The sequence below is a fragment of the Pseudophryne corroboree genome, unplaced genomic scaffold (genome assembly GCF_028390025.1).
Source record: "Pseudophryne corroboree isolate aPseCor3 unplaced genomic scaffold, aPseCor3.hap2 scaffold_1011, whole genome shotgun sequence".
NCBI lineage: Eukaryota > Metazoa > Chordata > Amphibia > Anura > Myobatrachidae > Pseudophryne > Pseudophryne corroboree.
The window spans coordinates 23,976-38,450 of record NW_026967638.1 but is presented as its reverse complement, the minus strand read 5'-3'; the positions used below and the strand labels follow the sequence as shown (position 1 = coordinate 38,450).

General features: G+C 47.1%; 1 non-coding gene and 1 pseudogene across 1 annotated transcript; both read left to right on the top strand.

The window, feature by feature from the left end:
- The first annotated feature begins 7,982 nt into the window (after positions 1-7,982).
- On the top strand, positions 7,983-8,146 carry LOC134987611 (U1 spliceosomal RNA). The gene has a single exon (XR_010193213.1). It is a non-coding gene; the product is annotated as a U1 spliceosomal RNA (small nuclear RNA).
- A 152-nt stretch (positions 8,147-8,298) lies between these two features.
- LOC134987614 (U1 spliceosomal RNA) lies at positions 8,299-8,453 on the top strand (annotated as a pseudogene).
- Positions 8,454-14,475: the final 6,022 nt, after the last annotated feature.

Sequence of the window (14,475 nt, the reverse complement as noted above, 5' to 3'; positions counted from 1 at the left end):
ATTCTGAGCCTTTTCCTCGCACCCCCAGTTGCGGGAGAATGTGAAGGAGGAGATGTTGACAGGTCGCGTTCCGCTTGACTTGACAATTTTGTCACCAGCAGGTCTTTCAACCCCAGCAGACCTGTGTCTGCCGGAAAGAGAGATCCAAGGTAGGCTTTAAATCTAGGATCGAGCACGGTGGCCAAAATGTAGTGCTCTGATTTCAACAGATTGACCACCCGTGAATCCTTGTTAAGCGAATTAAGGGCTGCATCCACAAGTCCCACATGCCTAGCGGAATCGCTCCGTGTTAGCTCCTTCTTCAATGCCTCCAGCTTCTTCTGCAAAAGCCTGAAGAGGGGAATGACCTGACTCAGGCTGGCAGTGTCTGAACTGACTTCACGTGTGGCAAGTTCAAAGGGCATCAGAACCTTGCACAACGTTGAAATCATTCTCCACTGCACTTGAGACAGGTGCATTCCATCTCCTATATCGTGCTCAATTGTATAGGCTTGAATGGCCTTTTGCTGCTCCTCCAACCTCTGAAGCATATAGAGGGTTGAATTCCACCTCGTTACCACTTCTTGCTTCAGATGATGGCAGGGCAGGTTCAGTAGTTTTTGGTGGTGCTCCAGTCTTCTGTACGTGGTGCCTGTACGCCGAAAGTGTCCCGCAATTTTTCTGGCCACCGACAGCATCTCTTGCACGCCCCTGTCGTTTTTTAAAAAATTCTGCACCACCAAATTCAAGGTATGTGCAAAACATGGGACGTGCTGGAATTTGCCCATATTTAATGCACACACAATATTGCTGGCGTTGTCCGATGCCACAAATCCACAGGAGAGTCCAATTGGGGTAAGCCATTCCGCGATGATCTTCCTCAGTTGCCGTAAGAGGTTTTCAGCTGTGTGCGTATTCTGGAAAGCGGTGATACAAAGCGTAGCCTGCCTAGGAAAGAGTTGGCGTTTGCGAGATGCTGCTACTGGTGCCGCCGCTGCTGTTCTTGCGGCGGGAGTCCATACATCTACCCAGTGGGCTGTCACAGTCATATAGTCCTGACCCTGCCCTGCTCCACTTGTCCACATGTCCGTGGTTAAGTGGACATTGGGTACAACTGCATTTTTTAGGACACTGGTGAGTCTTTTTCTGACGTCCGTGTACATTCTCGGTATCGCCTGCCTAGAGAAGTGGAACCTAGATGGTATTTGGTAACGGGGGCACACTGCCTCAATAAATTGTCTAGTTCCCTGTGAACTAACGGCGGATACCGGACGCACGTCTAACACCAACATAGTTGTCAAGGACTCAGTTATCCGCTTTGCAGTAGGATGACTGCTGTGATATTTCATCTTCCTCGCAAAGGACTGTTGAACAGTCAATTGCTTACTGGAAGTAGTACAAGTGGGCTTACGACTTCCCCTCTGGGATGACCATCGACTCCCAGCGGCAACAACAGCAGCGCCAGCAGCAGTAGGCGTTACACGCAAGGATGCATCGGAGGAATCCCAGGCAGGAGAGGACTCGTCAGACTTGCCAGTGACATGGCCTGCAGGACTATTGGCATTCCTGGGGAAGGAGGAAATTGACACTGAGGGAGTTGGTGGGGTGGTTTGCGTGAGCTTGGTTACAAGAGGAAGGGATTTACTGGTCAGTGGACTGCTTCCGCTGTCACCCAAAGTTTTTGAACTTGTCACTGACTTATTATGAATGCGCTGCAGGTGACGTATAAGGGAGGATGTTCCGAGGTGGTTAACGTCCTTACCCCTACTTATTACAGCTTGACAAAGGGAACACACGGCTTGACACCTGTTGTCCGCATTTCTGGTGAAATACCTCCACACCGAAGAGCTGATTTTTTTGGTATTTTCACCTGGCATGTCAACGGCCATATTCCTCCCACGGACAACAGGTGTCTCCCCGGGTGCCTGACTTAAACAAACCACCTCACCATCAGAATCCTTCTGGTCAATTTCCTCCCCAGCGCCAGCAACACCCATATCCTCCTCATCCTGGTGTACTTCAACACTGACATCTTCAATCTGACTATCAGGAACTAGAGATGAGCGCCTGAAATTTTTCGGGTTTTGTGTTTTGGTTTTGGGTTCGGTTCCGCGGCCGTGTTTTGGGTTCGACCGCGTTTTGGCAAAACCTCACCGAATTTTTTTTGTCGGATTCGGGTGTGTTTTGGATTCGGGTGGTTTTTTCAAAAAACCCTAAAAAACATCTTAAAACATTGAATTTGGGGGTCATTTTGATCCCATAGTATTATTAACCTCAATAACCATAATTAACACTCATTTTCAGTCTATTCTGAACACCTTACACCTCACAATATTATTTTTAGTCCTGAAAATTTGCACCGAGGTCGCTGGATGACTAAGCTCAGCGACCCTAGTGGCCGACACAAACACCGGGCCCATCTAGGAGTGGCACTGCAGTGTCACGCAGGATGTCCCTTCCAAAAAACCCTCCCCAAACAGCACATGACGCAAAGAAAAAAAGAGGCGCAATGAGGTAGCTGTGTGAGTAAGATTAGCGACCCTAGTGGCCGACACAAACACCGGGCCCATCTAGGAGTGGCACTGCAGTGTCACGCAGGATGTCCCTTCCAAAAAACCCTCCCCAAACAGCACATGACGCAAAGAAAAAAAGAGGCGCAATGAGGTAGCTGTGTGAGTAAGATTAGCGACCCTAGTGGCCGACACAAACACCTGGCCCATCTAGGAGTGGCACTGCAGTGTCACGCAGGATGTCCCTTCCAAAAAACCCTCCCCAAACAGCACATGACGCAAAGAAAAAAAAGAGGCGCAATGAGGTAGCTGACTGTGTGAGAAAGATAAGCGACCCTAGTGGCCGACACAAACACCGGGCCCATCTAGGAGTGGCACTGCAGTGTCACGCAGGATGTCCCTTCCAAAAAACCCTCCCCAAACAGCACATGACGCAAAGAAAAATAAAAGAAAAAAGAGGTGCAAGATGGAATTGTCCTTGGGCCCTTCCCACCCACCCTTATGTTGTATAAACAAAACAGGACATGCACACTTTAACCAACCCATCATTTCAGTGACAGGGTCTGCCACACGACTGTGACTGAAATGACGGGTTGGTTTGGACCCCCACCAAAAAAGAAGCAATTAATCTCTCCTTGCACAAACTGGCTCTACAGAGGCAAGATGTCCACCTCATCATCATCCTCCGATATATCACCGTGTACATCCCCCTCCTCACAGATTATCAATTCGTCCCCACTGGAATCCACCATGTCAGCTCCCTGTGTACTTTGTGGAGGCAATTGCTGCTGGTCAATGTCTCCGCGGAGGAATTGATTATAATTCATTTTAATGAACATCATCTTCTCCACATTTTCTGGATGTAACCTCGTACGCCGATTGCTGACAAGGTGAGCGGCGGCACTAAACACTCTTTCGGAGTACACACTTGTGGGAGGGCAACTTAGGTAGAATAAAGCCAGTTTGTGCAAGGGCCTCCAAATTGCCTCTTTTTCCTGCCAGTATAAGTACGGACTGTGTGACGTGCCTACTTGGATGCGGTCACTCATATAATCCTCCACCATTCTATCAATGGTGAGAGAATCATATGCAGTGACAGTAGACGACATGTCCGTAATGGTTGTCAGGTCCTTCAGTCCGGACCAGATGTCAGCATCAGCAGTCGCTCCAGACTGCCCTGCATCACCGCCAGCGGGTGGGCTCGGAATTCGGATTTGGGATTTCGAAGAATGCACAGTTCTTTGCTGTGCTGCTTTTGCCAGCTTGAGTCTTTTCATTTTTCTAGCGAGAGGCTGAGTGCTTCCATCCTCATGTGAAGCTGAACCACTAGCCATGAACATAGGCCAGGGCCTCAGCCGTTCCTTGCCACTCCGTGTGGTAAATGGCATATTGGCAAGTTTACGCTTCTCCTCCGACAATTTTATTTTAGGTTTTGGAGTCCTTTTTTTTCTGATATTTGGTGTTTTGGATTTGACATGCTCTGTACTATGACATTGGGCATCGGCCTTGGCAGACGACGTTGCTGGCATTTCATCGTCTCGGCCATGACTAGTGGCAGCAGCTTCAGCACGAGGTGGAAGTGGATCTTGATCTTTCCCTAATTTTGGAACCTCAACTTTTTTGTTCTCCATATTTTATAGGCAGAACTAAAAGGCACCTCAGGTAAACAATGGAGATGGATGGATTGGATACTAGTATACAATTATGGACGGACTGCCACGGTTAGGTGGTATAAAAAAACCACGGTTAGGTGGTATATAATACAATTATGGATGGACGGACTGCCTGCCGAGTTCCGACACAGAGGTAGCCACAGCCGTGAACTACCGCACTGTACACTGGTTGATAAAGAGATAGTAGTATACTCGTAACAACTAGTATGACACTATGACGACGGTATAAAGAATGAAAAAAAAACCACGGTTAGGTGGTATATATTATAATAATAATACAATTATGGATGGACGGACTGCCTGCCGACTGCCGACACAGAGGTAGCCACAGCCGTGAACTACCGCACTGTACACTGGTTGATAAAGAGATAGTAGTATACTCGTAACAACTAGTATGACACTATGACGACGGTATAAAGAAAGAAAAAAAAATACCACGGTTAGGTGGTATATATTGTAATACAATTATGGATGGACGGACTGCCTGCCGAGTTCCGACTGCCGACACAGAGGTAGCCACAGCCGTGAACTACCGCACTGTACTGTGTCTGCTGCTAATATAGACTGGTTGATAAAGAGATAGTATACAATACATACAACAATATACTACTATACTGGTGGTCAGGCACTGGTCACCACTAGTCACACTGGCAGTGGCACTCCTGCAGCAAAAGTGTGCACTGTTTAATTTTAAATTAATATAATATTATGTACTCCTGGGGGCTCCTGCTATAACAACCTGCAGTGCTCCCCAGTCTCCCCCACAATTATTATAAGCTTTGCCTTTTATACATTGATGTGCAGCACACTGGGCTGAGCTGAGTGCACACAGACTGAGTCACACTGTGTGACTGGCTGCTGCTGTGTATCGTTTTTTTTCAGGCAGAGAACGGATATAGCAGAGAACGGATATATTATATTAAAATAAATAAAAGTTAACTAACAACAACTGCACTGGTCACTGTGGTAAACTCTGTCTGACTCTGCACAATCTCTCTCTCTCTTCTAATCTAATTTCTAATGGAGAGGACGCCAGCCACGTCCTCTCCCTATCAATCTCAATGCACGTGTGAAAATGGCGGCGACGCGCGGCTCCTTATATAGAATCCGAGTCTCGCGAGAATCCGACAGCGTCATGATGACGTTCGGGCGCGCTCGGGTTAACCGAGCAAGGCGGGAGGATCCGAGTCTGCTCGGACCCGTGAAAAAAACATGAAGTTCGTGCGGGTTCGGTTTCAGAGAAACCGAACCCGCTCATCTCTATCAGGAACTGGACTGCGGGTGCTCCTTCCAGCACTTGCAGGGGGCGTGCAAATGGTGGAAGGCGCATGCTCTTCACGTCCAGTGTTGGGAAGGTCAGGCATCGCAACCGACACAATTGGACTCTCCTTGTGGATTTGGGATTTCAAAGAACGCACAGTTCTTTGCGGTGCTTTTGCCAGCTTGAGTCTTTTCAGTTTTCTAGCGAGAGGCTGAGTGCTTCCATCCTCATGTGAAGCTGAACCACTAGCCATGAACATAGGCCAGGGCCTCAGCCGTTCCTTGCCACTCCGTGTGGTAAATGGCATATTGGCAAGTTTACGCTTCTCCTCCGACAATTTTATTTTAGGTTTTGGAGTCCTTTTTTTTCTGATATTTGGTGTTTTGGATTTGACATGCTCTGTACTATGACATTGGGCATCGGCCTTGGCAGACGACGTTGCTGGCATTTCATCGTCTCGGCCATGACTAGTGGCAGCAGCTTCAGCACGAGGTGGAAGTGGATCTTGATCTTTCCCTAATTTTGGAACCTCAACTTTTTTGTTCTCCATATTTTATAGGCAGAACTAAAAGGCACCTCAGGTAAACAATGGAGATGGATGGATTGGATACTAGTATACAATTATGGACGGACTGCCACGGTTAGGTGGTATAAAAAAACCACGGTTAGGTGGTATATATTGTAATACAATTATGGATGGACGGACTGCCTGCCGAGTGCCGACACAGAGGTAGCCACAGCCGTGAACTACCGCACTGTACACTGGTTGATAAAGAGATAGTAGTATACTCGTAACAACTAGTATGACTGACTATGACGGTATAAAGAATGAAAAAAAAACCACGGTTAGGTGGTATATATTGTAATACAATTATGGATGGACGGACTGCCTGCCGAGTTCCGACACAGAGGTAGCCACAGCCGTGAACTACCGCACTGTACACTGGTTGATAAAGAGATAGTAGTATACTCGTAACAACTAGTATGACTGACTATGACGGTATAAAGAATGAAAAAAAAACCACGGTTAGGTGGTATATATTATAATACAATTATGGATGGACGGACTGCCTGCCGACTGCCGACACAGAGGTAGCCACAGCCGTGAACTACCGCACTGTACACTGGTTGATAAAGAGATAGTAGTATACTCGTAACAACTAGTATGACACTATGACGGTATAAAGAATGAAAAAAAAACCACGGTTAGGTGGTATATATTATAATAATACAATTATGGATGGACGGACTGCCTGCCGAGTTCCGACACAGAGGTAGCCACAGCCGTGAACTACCGCACTGTACACTGGTTGATAAAGAAATAGTAGTATACTCGTAACAACTAGTATGACTGACTATGACGGTATAAAGAATGAAAAAAAAACCACGGTTAGGTGGTATATATTGTAATACAATTATGGATGGACGGACTGCCTGCCGAGTTCCGACACAGAGGTAGCCACAGCCGTGAACTACCGCACTGTACACTGGTTGATAAAGAGATAGTAGTATACTCGTAACAACTAGTATGACTGACTATGACGGTATAAAGAATGAAAAAAAAACCACGGTTAGGTGGTATATATTATAATACAATTATGGATGGACGGACTGCCTGCCGACTGCCGACACAGAGGTAGCCACAGCCGTGAACTACCGCACTGTACACTGGTTGATAAAGAGATAGTAGTATACTCGTAACAACTAGTATGACACTATGACGGTATAAAGAATGAAAAAAAAACCACGGTTAGGTGGTATATATTATAATAATACAATTATGGATGGACGGACTGCCTGCCGAGTTCCGACACAGAGGTAGCCACAGCCGTGAACTACCGCACTGTACACTGGTTGATAAAGAGATAGTAGTATACTCGTAACAACTAGTATGACTGACTATGACGGTATAAAGAATGAAAAAAAAACCACGGTTAGGTGGTATATATTGTAATACAATTATGGATGGACGGACTGCCTGCCGAGTTCCGACACAGAGGTAGCCACAGCCGTGAACTACCGCACTGTACACTGGTTGATAAAGAGATAGTAGTATACTCGTAACAACTAGTATGACTGACTATGACGGTATAAAGAATGAAAAAAAAACCACGGTTAGGTGGTATATATTGTAATACAATTATGGATGGACGGACTGCCTGCCGAGTTCCGACACAGAGGTAGCCACAGCCGTGAACTACCGCACTGTACACTGGTTGATAAAGAGATAGTAGTATACTCGTAACAACTAGTATGACTGACTATGACGGTATAAAGAATGAAAAAAAAACCACGGTTAGGTGGTATATATTATAATACAATTATGGATGGACGGACTGCCTGCCGACTGCCGACACAGAGGTAGCCACAGCCGTGAACTACCGCACTGTACACTGGTTGATAAAGAGATAGTAGTATACTCGTAACAACTAGTATGACACTATGACGGTATAAAGAATGAAAAAAAAACCACGGTTAGGTTGTGCTGCCTCAGTTGAATCTCCTTTACTTGACAGAGATGTGCCTGAGCAGCGGCCCTCCCCAGCCCTATCCCAAATCATACTTATTTTGCATAGGAGATACCATGGTCATGAAGATTGTTCTCCCAGGGTGAGGTTCATTCATTGCATTCTGGGTATGCTGACCCCTGTGATTTCCCCAAATGTGGGAAACTCGACTGCATTATTTGTGGTAGTGGGGGACTGTGTTTGTGCTTTCCTCTGGTCAGCTCTGGTAAAAGCCAGATTTCTGTGTCTCAGATATTCCTCTAGCCTTGTTCTTCTTTCGAGAGTTCTCTTGTGCTGCCTCAGTTGGATCTCCTTCACTTGACAGGGGGGTGCCCGAGCAGCGACCCTCCTCAGCTCTTGCCCAACTCCTACTTACCTGCCAGGTATGATCAGGAAGGTGCTTCTCCCAGGGCAAGGCTCACCCATTGCACTCTGGGTGTGCTGCATCTGCGATTTCCCCAAATGTGGGACACTTGACTGCATAATTTGTGTTTCCTCTGGTCGGCTCTCATATAATTCAGATCTCTTTGTCTCAGGTCTCTAATGCTAATGGCTGATTAGAATAAATGCCGTGCAGCTGCCTTGCTGCACGGCCAGAGAGCAGGTGAATATCTTAATTTCCTAAAGCCTAGCAACGGGGAATGCGGTCCGCCAGTGGCGTCCCCGTTGCTAGGGTCCGTGCGGCTCAGCGCGCCCGGCGTCTAGCGTTGCTAGGGAGCCGGCGGCTGTACGTGCACGGCATCTCTAGTTGCTAGGCGCCGGGCCGCGCAGACCATCAAGCGGACCCCGGCGCCAAACAGTACCCCCCCCTTGAGGAGGGGTCAAGGAACCCCTAAAGCCAGGTTTCTGAGGAAATTCCCGAAAAAATGCCCTCTTGAGCCTCGGGGCATGAAGATCCTTATCCAGGACCCAAGACCTTTCCTCCGGACCATAGCCTTTCCAGTGAACCAGAAAATACAGCCGATCCCGGGACAATTTGGAATCGAGAACCTTCTCTACCAAGAACTCCTGTTGTCCCTGTACATCTACTGGAGATCTACCCTGAGAGATCTTCCGAGGAAATCTACTGGAAGAAACGTATTGTTTCAACAGGGAACAATGAAACGTATTTCCAATCCGGAGAGATCTTGGTAAACGTAACCGAAAGGCAACTGGGTTGACTCTTTTAATAATAAGAAATGGCCCAATAAATTTGGGTCCCAGTCTAGCTGAGGATTGTCGAAGCCTGATGTTGCGAGTCGACAACCACACCCTATCTCCCACCTTAAAAGTGCAAGGACGTCGGAGCCTGTCAGAAAATTTCTTCTCTCGAAAGGCCGCTTTTCTGAGAGCAAGGTGCACCTTTTTCCAAATGGCTCTGAGATGGGAGGTTAAGGTAAGCGAGGAGACTGAGGAATGATGAAAAAAAGAATTAGCTCTGGGGTGAAAACCAAAAACTGAAAAGAATGGAGACTCTTTAGTGGAGGAATGACAAGAATTATTGTAAGCAAATTCATCCAACGGAAGAAACTCGGACCAATCATTCTGGAGTTTGGCTGAATACAAGCGCAAATATTGTTTCAATGATTGGTTAACTCGTTCGGTTTGCCCGTTGGATTGTGGGTGGTAACCGGATGTTAACGACAATTTCATCTTCAATGAGGCACAAAAACATTTCCAGAATTGTGCGATGAATTGTGGACCCCGATCAGAAACAATATCAGTAGGCAACCCATGAAGCCTGAATACATGGCGGAGAAACAAAACTGCCAACCCTTGGGCAGAAGGCAATCGGGGAAGAGCAATAAAATGAGCCATTTTACTAAAACGGTCCACTACCACCCATATGACTCGGAATCCGGCTGAAAGGGGAAGGTCAACCACAAAATCCATAGAAATATGAGACCATGGCCTGAGAGGAACATTTAAGGGCATAAGTTGCCCGATGGGCAAGGAACGGGGAACCTTATGCTGTGCACAAACCTGACATGAATAAACAAATTCCTTGACGTCTTTAGAAAGACCAGGCCACCATACTGAGCGAGAGACTAACTCCAATGTCTTAGAGACTCCTGGATGCCCTGAAACTTTGTTATCATGGAATTCCGTTAAAACAGTAACTCTCAAAAACTCAGGGACGTAAAGACGACCAGCAGGAGTAATTCTAGGAGCTTGGTGTTGAAGCTGTTTTAACTGGGTAAATAAATCTTGTGTGAGGCCCGCCCAGATGACCGAAGATGGAAGTATGGGGGTAACAGGATTGTTATTGTGAACCGGAAGAAAGCTATGTGACAGGGCATCAGCCTTAGTATTCTTGGAACCAGGCCTGAAAGTGATTATAAATTTGAAACGCGTAAAAAATAATGCCCAACGTGCCTGCCGGGCATTAAGCCGCTTAGCCGATTCAATGTATTGCAGGTTCTTATGGTCAGTCAATACCGAAATAGTATGTTTTGCTCCCTCCAGCCAATGCCTCCACTCCTCGAAAGCCCATTTTACCGCCAGTAACTCCCGATTACCAATGTCATAGTTGGATTCAGCGGAGGAGAATTTCCTGGACATAAAGGCACAAGGATGTAACTCCAGAGACTCCGGATCCTTTTGAGAAAGGATAGCCCCCACTCCAACCTCCAAGGCATCAACCTCCACCACAAAGGGCAATTCCGGATTAGGATGTCTGAGGACTGGAGCCGAGACAAAGGCTTGTTTCAAGGCCCGGAAGGACAACACAGCTTCATGCGACCAGTTGGTAGGATCCGCTCCTTTCTTTGTCAGAGCTACAATGGGAGCAACCAGGTCAGAAAAAGAATGAATGAACCTCCTATAATAATTCGCAAACCCTAAAAAACGCTTAATTGCTTTTAAATTGGTGGGTTGCGCCCAACTAAGGATGGCCTGGAGTTTCTTTGGTTCCATGGAAAATCCCTGAGGGGAAATTATGTACCCTAAAAAAGATACTTCCGTGACATGAAACTCACACTTCTCCAGCTTGGCATATAAATGATTCTCACATAACTTTTGAAGAACCAGACGCACCTGGGTAACATGTTGTTCCATTGATTTAGAAAAAATCAGGATGTCGTCTAAGTAAACGACCACGAATTTCCCTAGGAAGTCACGGAGCACATCGTTAATGAGGTCTTGAAAAACTGCCGGAGCATTGGACAGGCCGAACGGCATCACCAGGTATTCGTAGTGACCCGACTGAGTACTGAAGGCCGTTTTCCACTCATCTCCAGATTTAATTCGGATGAGGTTGTACGCTCCTCTAAGGTCAATTTTAGAAAAAATCACAGCAGAACGTAACTGATCAAAGAGTACAGAAATCAACGGCAAAGGATAGGTGTTTTTAACTGAGATCTTATTCAGGGCTCTAAAATCAATGCAAGGTCTAAGCGAGCCATCCTTTTTCTCCACAAAGAAGAAGCCTGCACTTAAAGGAGATTTTGATGGTCTAATAAATCCTTTCTCAAGGCTCTCCTTTACATAATCATTCATAGCCGCAGTTTCTGGCCCGGATAATGCATATAATCTTCCCTTTGGCAATGCGGCACCAGGAATTAACTCAATAGCACAATCATAAGGCCGATGGGGAGGCAGAATGTCCGCATTGCCTTTGGAGAAAACATCAGCAAACTCCTGGTATTCCACCGGAATGAGTTCTGGAATGATAGCTGCTACTCTGACTGGAAACGTGATACATTCCTTATCACAAAAAGTACCCCAATGTGAAATCTCCCCGACCGCCAATCAATGGTGGGATTATGAAAGGCCAGCCAAGGGTGACCCAGAACAACTGGAACTGCTGGGCAATATGTAAGAAAGAACTCGATTTTCTCGGAATGTAGAGCTCCTACTGTAAGTAGTGCAGGGGGTGTACGGAGAGAAATAATCCCATTAGACAGCGGACTCCCATCTAAGCCATGCATGGTGACACACCTACCCAAAGGTAACTGAGGAATGCCTAAGGCCTTAGCCCAAGTTAAATCCATAAAGTTTCCTGCAGCTCCACTGTCAACAAAAGCCGACACCGAAGAACTGAGGCTGCCAAAGGAAACTTTAACTGGGACTAAAAGGGAGTTATTCGAGGAGATAAGCTGCAGACCTAGGTGAACCCCCTCACAATTCACCTGGTCAAAGCGTTTCCCGACTTGTTCGGACAATTACGAGCAAAATGTCCCTTACCCCCACAGTACAGACAAAGACCAGAATTTTGCCTTCTGGCTCTTTCTTCAGGAGACAGCCGGGAGAGACCCATCTGCATGGTCTCCTCTACGTCTTCAGGAATGGAATTTACACACGGACTTGACCTTACAGGTGCTCCTTTTTCAGCCCTCCGCTCTCTGAGACGACGATCAATCTTAATAGAAAGCTCCATGAGTTTATCGAGAGTCTCAGGAGCGGGGTACTGAAGGCGACTGTCTTTTATAGACTCTGATAAGCCGAGGCGAAACTGACTGCGCAGGGCTGGGTCATTCCAGCCACAGTCGTTCGACCAACGGCGAAACTCCGTACAATAAACCTCTGCAGGATTTCTACCCTGTCTGAGAGCGCGCAACTGACTTTCAGCGGACGCCTCTCTATCAGGGTCATCATACAAGAGCCCTAAAGACTCAAAAAAAGCGTCAACTGACAACAATGCCGGATCCTCTGCTCTTAAACCAAATGCCCAGGTCTGAGGATCCCCCTGGAGCAAAGAAATAATAAACCCGACCCGCTGAGATTCAGTACCCGAGGAAGTCGGTCTTAAACGAAAATAAAGTTTACAGGATTCTTTAAAATTAAAAAACTCTTTTCTATCACCAGAAAAACGGTCAGGCAAATGCATCTTTGGTTCAGGGACTACCCTTGGGGAAGCTCGCAAAAGATCTTCCTGCGACTTCACCCGAAGAGAAAGATCCTGAACCATCTGAGTAAGTTCTTGAATCTGGCTGACTAAGAGCTGACCAGGATTTGGCACTAAACCTGTTGGATTCATGAGGCCGATAAACTCTCACAAAACTGAATGAGAAAAAATTAAACCCCGTTTAATTTTAAGTTTTGGTATGGCCGGTAATAATGTTATGATTCCAGCACTCTGGTCAGAGAAGATCTTATGGCAAGGACTGGAGCACTGGAACGGAATGCTGGGGAAGGGAGCAGGACAGGAAAATAGCCCCTGGCGCCCTAACTCTGTTGTCTTACCCGTGTTGTCAGAAATCCCCTGCGAGACTATGGTTTCTTGAGCCCTTGGCAGCCGCGTTTGAAGGGCGGATTATGTCTGCCCAACTTCGATGCCCCCCGGTCTTAATGAGAGACAAAGGGAAACCCGAGACAGGGTGATAACAAGAGGCCCTCTAACTAAACAACCAGGCCAGGGGCTAAGCAAACTCAAAACTATAATATGTGCGGAGAAACCGCCAGGAAAAAGGACAACCAAAATATCCACTTGTCCAATTCTCCTACCCGGCACCGCCAAGTACCAGAGAGGACTTGTGGAAGCGGAACCCTCCGCAAATGCTCCAAACACAAAATATAAAAGGTAAAGCGGCTGAGCCGCAACACACGGCAGAGCCGCAACTCACGAACACCACTGGATATAAAACGGTGATCAGTCAGGACTCCAGGGAACCAAACGACCTCTTGGGATGAGATGACAACTCCCGAATACCGGACTTCTGCGGACTGGAATGACCGGATACAGCAGGACTGGAAACAGACTCTCAGCAAACAAAGGCAGCATGCAGGAAGCTATTACCGGCGTCTGTGAGAAGCCCTGGGAGTGTATTTAACAAGGAGTCCTCCAATCAGCTGCTAAAGGCTGATTAGAATAAATGCCGTGCAGCTGCCTTGCTGCACGGCCAGAGAGCAGGTGAATATCTTAATTTCCTAAAGCCTAGCAACGGGGAACGCGGTCCGCCAGTGGCGTCCCCGTTGCTAGGGTCCGTGCGGCTCAGCGCGCCCGGCGTCTAGCGTTGCTAGGGAGCCGGCGGCTGTACGTGCACGGCGTCTCTAGTTGCTAGGCGCCGGGCCGCGCAGACCATCAAGCGGACCCCGGCGCCTAACAGTATGACTCCCAAAAACAACAACCGCGTCATTGGGACCAACTGCGATTTTGGCAAGTTTAGGAGCCAACCATGTTGTTGAAGAACTGTCAGGGAGAGTAGATGTTTTGCACCAACTGGTCCCTGGATCTCGCCTTTATCAGGAGATCATCCAAGTACGGCATAATTATGACTCCTTGCTTGCGAAGGAGAACCATCATTTCCACCATCACCCTGGTGAAAATCCTCGGAGCCGTGGACAGACCAAACGGCAACGTCTGAAATTGGTAATGACAATCCTGAATTGCAAACCTCAGGTAGCTTGATGCAGTGGCTAAACGGGAACATGTAATTAGGCATCCTTATGTCTACCAAAACCATGAAATCTCCTTCCTCCGGACTGGAGATCCCTACCCTGAGAGATTCCATCTTGAAATTGAATTTCTTTAGGTAGAAATTGAGGGATTTCAGATTTAAGATTGGTCTGACTGAGCCGTCCGGCTTCGGGAGCACGAAGAGGCTTGAATAAAAACCTTCTCCCTG